Below are 8,453 nucleotides of genomic sequence, written 5' to 3' on the forward strand. Positions count from 1 at the left end.
ATGCTGTGGGAGGCTAATTCCAGATGGTGGTGGACAGACGTAGCTGTGAGTATGGCCTCAGCAGCACAACTATAGGCATGGCCAGACTGTGGTTCTCCTCAGGCAGGTCAAGATGGTGGCTGGAGACCACGGTGAGCACTGAGGATGCTTGGCTAGGGTGCACTTGGGGGGGCTGTCACTGACTTCATGCCAGGGCCACTGCACCACACCTGCTGCTTTCACTTCAGGGCTGCCACTGAATCCTGATATTTGAATGTGGACAGAATCCAAGCACCGGTGAGAGGCCACTTTTTACCCTCAGATGGGCGATGTTGGAAAAGTGATATATCATCATGCACCCAGGAAGTGGGAAGGGGGGACTTTGTTGCCCCTGGGTGGGGGTACCAGCTGGTCAGCCTTACTGGAAGGCCATCAGGGAGCAGCTATTAAAATGTAAAAAGTACATTTTCTGGCTAGCGTTCTGTCTAGAAAAATGCTCCCATCTTTGCATGAGAGGCAAACACAGGACATACCAGTTCACCATCAGAAGTGCCCAAGTGTCCACTCAGGGCTGACCTGCTAAATCAGGGCCGTGTGCCCAGGCAGCTGTGCCTGTGGTGGCCAGGGAGGCAGGGGCGGGCACCCTCCGATCTGTGATTCCTGGAGTGGGGAGGGGGGGTGTCCTGCTGGAGAAAGACCCGTGAGGTGCCGTGTAAGCTGGTGGTGCCCTGGACTGACCTGCCCCAAAGATGGAACAGTACCTGGAAGTCAGAAAGGACTAGTCCAGACACACCAGTGGGGCCATGCACATGTATTGTTGAGTGAAAAAAACAAATCGTGAGAAATCAGAAAAACCCCACAAAACAACTATGTGCTTAGCTTTGCCATGTATACACACACAAGCATGTATATCTGAGCTCTTGATCCAGCCTTGCCCTGCCATCCAGCTCCTTTCTCTGGTGTCAGCACCTCCAACGTCCTTTAGAAAATCCCCCTTTGACCCTGTCAGCCCAGGGGTTTGTGATGCGGGCCCCTGCCACCTGGAACACAGAAGCCAGGATGGGCCCATCCCTCCTGACCATCTTCCGGCCACGTGACTGGCTCAGGGCCTGGCCCCACGGCCCCCATCCTGTGATGAAGGACAGCTCTGGACTGTGGCTTGGGCTTGCTGAGATGGCAGGACGGGGGCTGCAGCTTTCCTGGGCTGTGTGTGTGCATGCATGTGTGCGTGCATAAAAGCAGAGGGAAAGCACTGGAAGGAACCCACTAAAGTGCAGGTGATGACTTCAGGCAGGAGTGCAGGGAGCAACCTTGGGCCTGAACATCACCTCATCCTCTGCTGGGTGCTCCCTTGTGCCACCTGCACCTGTCACTTTGTCCTGGGGGCTCAGGCTTCGGGACACCCACCCCTGGGCAGCCCGGGCTCATGACAAAGCAGGGAAGATGTGATCTGTGCTATCCAGGGATGCCGGCTCGGGCACCTCTTGCCCTTCCCATCCCTAAGTTCCGGGATGGGGTGGGGGTCCACCCACCGGGTGGGTCCCTGAGGGGTTCACCATCAGTCACCATCACTGAGATCCTCTGCTTGGGGTCTGCTCCAGGGACCTGGGTGAGGGCTGGCGGGCGCAGGATGTGGCAGGGGTGACAGCCTCTCAGCCGGTCTCACACTCCCACCAGGAGCAGCTATTTCTACTTGGCTTGTGTAACTGAAAATCAATAAAAATGAGAACAAAAGAAGTATAATTATGTGTATTGCATACAGAAGGTTGGCTTAAATACAGTCCCTTCTCTGAGACCAGGGTTTCGAGGGGGTGGCAGCCCTTAGACCAGGCCCTGTGTCTTCACTCTAGAAGGGCGGGGCTCAGGCTGCCTGCTTGAACCCCTGCCCTTGTGAGGCTGCTGCCCTAGGCGGGTAGACAGGTTGAGTATGCACAGTGAGGAACAGCGGCCAGCGTTACCCAGTCCTAACCCCTGGAATCCGAGAGCATGTTCCCTTATGTGGCTAAAAGGGGCTTTGCAGATGTGGTCAGGTTAAAGATCCTGGATGGGATGGTCCTGGACAGTCTGGTGGGCCCAGGGTCATCAGACAGCAGGAGGGGGAGGCTCAGAGCTGGGGGGAGCAGGTCTTGTGACAAGGGAATCAGTGGCCTAGAGTGATGCAGCCAGGGGCCCATTGGTGCAGGGTGCCTCTGAAAGCTGGAGGGGCGAGCAGAACCACACCCCTGCCCTGGAGTCCCAAGAGGAACCAGCCCTGCCAGCACCCGCTTTCACCCCAGCAAGGCTGACTTCCGACTTCTGGCTTCCGGAGCAGTGAGAGAAGAATACCTGTATTATATCAGACAGAGTGCCAGTGGGGACAGGCAGGACAGCAGCGTTATGTGGGGACAGTCACTTTGGCAAAGGCAGGATGGTCAGTGCCAGGTCCCTGGGGCAGTCTCTAGGCCATGGGGTGGAATGAGAGGGGGAGGTGACTTTAAAACATGCCTTGCAGGGGTGCCTGAGAGGCTCAGGTCATGATCTCAGGTTGTGGGGTCCAGCCCCTCATCGGGCTCTGCGCTCAGTGGGGAGTCTGCTTGGGATGCTCTGCCCCTCTCTCTGCACCGCCCACTCCCACCTGGCTTGCGCACAAGTGCACACCGCATTCATGTGCGCTCTTTCTCTCAAATAAATACGTAGATCTTTAATAAAAAAGTAAAAAAATCCTTAAATTGTAACCCCCCCTTCCGCCCTCAGGGAGGGACTCCCATCCCCTGGAGACAGAGCATGCCTTTGTGTCCGCCTTCGTGAACAGATGGGGCCCAGGGACTCATGCAGTGACTTCTGAGCTGCCTTCAAAGACCCCACTGGGCTTTGCTGGATCCCTCTGCTCAGTCATGAGAGATGATATTTCTTAGTAGGGGTGGGGGTGGAAGGAAGGGGGGGGAAGGGAGGAAGGGAGGGGGAGGGACAGGTGGAGGGTAGGGGGAAGAAGGGAGAGGGAGGAAGGGATAGAAGGGGGAGGGGAGGGGAGGGAGAGGGGCGGGTAGAGGGAGGACGGAGGAAAGGACGGAGGAGGGGGAGGGAGGCCGAAGGAAGGGAGTCCGGGAAGGGGCGGGGACGGGGTTGGGACCAAGATTCATCAGGACCTGTGCCAGGACCGGGGCTGTCCCAGTGCCTGCCTCTGTCCTGCTCGGGTGCCAAGCAGTGGGCGCAGAGCCTGCAGGATGGTGGCGCCCCAGGGGCAATCCGGTCCGTGAGCGGGGCTCGCGCCACCACAGTCAGCTGCCGGCAACCGCAGGACAAGCGCCACGGCCGGGTGCTCCCCCCCCTCCTGAGGTACAGGGTCCTGGTCCCAGTCCAGGTGTGGCGCCGGGTCCCATCCAGGTGCGGCGCTGAGTCCAGGTGCGGTGTGGGGTCCAGGTGCAGCGTGGGGTCCCAGTCCAGGTGTGGTGTGGGGTCCTGGTCCCAGGGCGGCAGGCTGTCTCCTCTCCAGGCTGTCCCTGGGCTGTAGGAGCCGTCTTCCCGCATGTCCTCTGGGTTCGTGGCCCACGCGCGCCTGCGTCCTGCCCTGTTCTCCGCGGGGACTCAGTCTGTGGGACAGGCCCACCCCGTGACCCCACTTCACCTGTCACCTCCACACACAGTCACATCCTGCATTGTGGGGCTTAGGGCCCCCTGTGTGGGTTTGAGGGGGACACAGTTCAGCCCAGACAGAGGGTGAGAGGTCATGGGAAGGTCTGGCATGGGGGGCTCGTGTGGGCAAAGTGGCCATGAGAGTCAGGGTCCCCATGGTGTCCCGTTGCACTTGGAGACTGATCCCAGCTCTGCAAGCCTGCGCTGCACCTTGGTCCCTACGCCCAGGCCATGACCCCCAGGAGCTCAGCATCCCCTCCCCGCCGCCGCTGGCTGGTCTGTCCTCCCAGGGCCTCAGACCCCGTGGGTAGGTCCTCGCAGCCACCCTGTGCGGGGTGCCCGGCCTCACCCAGTTGAAGCAGCATGGAAGCGGCACACCTACGTTGGCACAGAGCTAGCTTGGTGCGAGTGTCCCGCAGTGTCATTCACAGCGGCCGCAAAGTGCAAGCACCCCTTGTGACCACTGGCTGGTGGATGGATGCCCAGGAGGTGGCACATGCACAGCGGGTGGTGTCGGGGTGCCCCTTGCTGCAGGCTGGAGAGACAGGCCGTGCGGCACGAGTCCACGAGCAGCAACTGCACAACAGGCACGTCCAGGCGCCGCATGTGGACTAGCCAGGGGCTAGGGGTGGGGAGGGGTCGGGAGCAACTGCTCATCTGGGAGAAGTGGAATATTCTGGAATTGAATGGTCGTGATAGCGGTGCTCTTCTATGAAGCTACTGACACCACTCAGTTGTGCTCACCCCTAGGGTATCAGGGTAGCTCCAGGCCCCAGAGCTTCTGCTCCCTGCACTCTGACACCCTGTGTGACTGGCAGCTGCTCCTTGCGAAGCTGAAAAAAGCCAAGTTTCTGTACGCCGTTGAACCTAGGGGCGCCGGAACTTCCTAGGGCTTCCTGGAGGAGGTGCTGCCCAGCAAACCAGGACGCGCTTTGCTTCCAACTTACAGGAAGGGCTTTTCTAGACCTAGAGACACAGATCTTATCACTATCCCAGTGTGCACGGATAGGAAGAGCCTCAGGCGGGCATCCCGTTGGTGGGGACCTGGGTTCTGGGGGCGTCCCCTTGGGGGCAGGGGAGCCAGGCCCATGGGACACCCTCTTCCTGGCCAGTGCCTGGAGGAGCCCAGCCGGGCTGGGAAGGCAGCAGACTGGGGGCAATTCTCTCATTGCACCCCACTCAGCCCAGCACTCCTGGGAGCTCCCGCGGCCAATTTGCACTATTGGAGTTTCCCTCCAGGGCCCCTGAAGTGCAGCAAATGGTGTTTCTCCAGATTCACATCCACCCAAACCTGAGAACGTGAGCTTATTGGGGAAGAGGGCTGCTACAGACGGATCACAGTTAAGGATCTCAAGGTGAGACCGTCCTGGCTTATCCGGGTGGGCCCCGAATCCAGAACTGTGTCCTGAGAAGGGAGACCAGAGGGAGACAGAGGTGGAGCCACGCAGCCCTCAGCTGGGAGCACCCGCAGCTGGAGCAGCAGGAGCCACCACGCGTGCCACACCCGGCCCTCAAACCCCAGAACTGAGATGATGAGCCCCTGCGGTCTGGGATGGCTGCCCAGGACACCCTCACACCTCCTATCTGCCTCTGCACACCCTGCCTTGCGGGAGGCTGTTCCCTAAATCAGAGTCTGGACCATCTTCCCCACATGAATGGGGGTGGGGCCACCCGCCTTACTCAGGTCTGGGGCTCCTGTTACACATGGGAGACAGATCACAGCTCCTGGCTGGGCCTGTGGGTCCTGCCCAGGCCCCTCGTCCCCACCTCTGTCCCCTAAGATGGCTGAAGCTGCTGACCTCCCCCTTCTCCCTCTGTCACTCAGGCACATTCCTGCCTCGGGACCTTTGCACCCACAGCCCAGAGCCCTGCGGCGCACTCTCCTACTGCATCCTAGCACGTTCCTGTATCTCTGCGTAGAGATACCCTCTTGCTCCACCCTGTCTACAAAAGCCCACACTACCCCAGCTCCACACACTGTTTGTGATGGAAAGATGGTGTCGGTCGTCCATCGGCAAGCCCTGTGAAGTCAGAGAAGCTGTGGAGAACTTCTGGTTCCTTAGACGATGGGATAAACCGTTGGTTTTTGGAGGCTTGCATCCTCTGCTCCTTTTTCGGGCAGCAGCACCTGATTTGTTGTGGGGGCTGGCCTGTGCCCACCAGCTACATCTTCTCCTGCTGGGGGAGCATGCGGCACCGTGCCCAGTGTGAGCCTGGGCTGGAGTGTGAGTCCTACCTGTTGGGAAAGCCCAAGAAGGGCTGCAGCTCCCCAGCTCCGCTGGCTCCCAAGCCTCTTGGAGCTGCCCTGGGCCCACATCCACCTCCCCGCGGCTGCTGGCGCCCATCTGCCCTATGGAGCTGCCACGGCCTGCTGGGTTGGGCCAGTGGGGGCAGTGGGGCAGGTGTCCCCTGGGCCCATCTCGAGAAGACCTGCTTCACCCGGGCTTTTCCCTGCTGGTCTGATGACGCTGGAGGTGGGGAGCAGGTAGAAAGGAAGGCATGTGAACAGTGTGGACTTTAGTTCCTAATACACAGCAGCTCTGGCCCTCCATCCTGACACCAGTGCCACGCTGCAGGTGGGCCCTGATGGCAGAGGGCTTTGTACTGGGGTCCTGATTTTTTCACAGATCCACAATTGTTCTACCAAGTTTATTAAGACAATAAAGGGGTTTGCCACGTATAGGTATGAAACGGCTCAGAGGCTCACGTTAACGGCCAGCAGGCAAGGAAGCTGGTGAGTGGCATGCCGCCTTGTGCACGAGGAAGGCTGGGTGGGGGCTGCGCAGCCAAGAGCAGATCCTCCTGTCCACCCGCGTCTGAGGAAAGGATGCCAGGAGGGCGCACAGGAGTCATGAGAATAATACTTCACTGTGTGAACTGATCACTTGTGCCAACGCCCAAAGGTTACTTAAAAGCGCCTGCTGGAGCCGCTGCCCGCCTGCCCGTGTATTTGGTATTCGGTGAAAGGCCCTCCCGGCAGCTCCGGTCTCATTCTGGGAATCTGGCAGAGCACGTGGTGTGATGGCCCAACACAGGCTGCAAGGGAGAGCTTGTGACCCCAGGCACAACAGCTGGCCTTGCAAACAGGGGAAAAGGTTTTGGAGAACAGTTTCATTACCATTTAAGAGACTTAAAAATAATCCAGTAAAAATACTGCAAATTCATCATGAGACAATCTTTCTAAAGGGGAAAAACTCTTGACCTGATGCCGCCGGCAGTGTCTTCTGTGGCAGACCGCATATAAGCTGTCCCACATGGATTTTAGCGGCTGAGATCGGGAGGGTAGAGGTGGTGTGGTTACCCCTAAAGCCTCTCCTGTAATCACAGATCACAACAGCCTGGGCTGGCACTCAGGGTCAGCACTGTGGCATGGAATGGCGGATGCATTATGTACACAGAAACATGCACTGCACAAACTGCAGAAAGTCAGGTTTGCCAGTATTTTCCCTTGTAGCAAGTGTGAGTGTGCAGAGCTCGGTTGAGAGACCTGGAAGGTGTCCTGTATGTGTCCTTCTCTGTCTGTGCAGCCAGAGGACACCTCCCTGGCCCAACACAGAATCCCACGGGCCAGGAAGGTCCTTTGTGGGGTCCTCCACTCTTCTCCTTGTGTGGCAGCCCCCAGCACAAACCTCACCTTACGTACCTCTCTGGGGTGGGGCGGGGGCTCTCTGGGGTGTTCGTGTCTGTGCAAAGCTGTGCATACTCTGGGGTGCAAGGTGGCCCTGCCATGTTCCCAGGCGCTAGATCAGACAGATGCAGACAGGGTCCCACTGCAGGCACCGCTGGGCACACATGCCCCGTGCTGAGCATCATGGCTCCCTGCCCACACTCACTTCTGGCTCCTGCAGGTGGAAATGACACACAGCCAAATGTGGCCTGCATAAACAGTGCCGGGAACAAGTAACAAGGGACAAAGTGGATTTGCCGGAGGCACAGCTGGGGCTGCCCAAGGCTGTGAGAAAAACAATTACCTGTAAAAGCAATATTTGCACATAAAAACCTACAACCAAAGGTAAGGGAGAAATTGGAAAAAATTATTTAAAAATAAATTGTGCCAAAAAGGGCTCACCAGGACATTCAAAGCACTGCAACACGGTAAAGATGCTCGAGAGTCACTGCCAGCCAAGGGTCACAGTCCGCTCACCAGAAAACAATATAAATGGATGTTTCCATATAAGAGAAGCTGCTCATCTCACTCCTAATTAAAGAGATGACGTAGCAGAGACAGCAGTGCTCACACCACCTTGGGGAGGGCGCCCCAGGGCACAGACCCAGCTGGGAAGAGCCGTCTGGTGGCAGGTCTTGCCATCAAACTCCAAGCTCGTGCAGCCGGTCCTCATGCTGCTGGGGACGCGCTCTGCCGGTCAGGCCTGTCATTGGGGTTGCGGGTTGAATCCTGGTATGTTCCAATGGGGCCAGCCGCATGACTGGTGAAGAGATGGGGCTCCCAACCTCAGACCACCGCCAGGGCCGGCAGGTCCTCATGTGAGGTGTTTTGACTAAAACCCAGGCCAGGAACAGCCTGTCCATGCGATCTGGGCTGCTGGCACCCATGGTGGCCTGAGATCCTGGGCAAGGCAGCAAGTCTGCATTTTCCTGCCTGAGGGGGATGCTGGTCCAGTGCCAGGAAAGCAGGGGGCTGAGCTGGGCAGGGCTCAGGGGGGATGTGCTCTCCAGCCCTGTGACTCTGGGGGACACAGGGCACAGATCGCGGGTGCCTGTTCCTCCTGCTGCCTGGGGGGTGGGGGGATATTGTCCACAGGTCGCCGCCTATGTAAGGACGTGACGGGAATCCAATGACAGACGCCAAATGGTAAAAACACACTGACAGGCCAAATAAGGAAGAAACCGCCCACAGTCGC

This window comes from Canis lupus, chromosome 26, assembly GCF_011100685.1.
Source record: "Canis lupus familiaris isolate Mischka breed German Shepherd chromosome 26, alternate assembly UU_Cfam_GSD_1.0, whole genome shotgun sequence".
Lineage (NCBI taxonomy): Eukaryota > Metazoa > Chordata > Mammalia > Carnivora > Canidae > Canis > Canis lupus.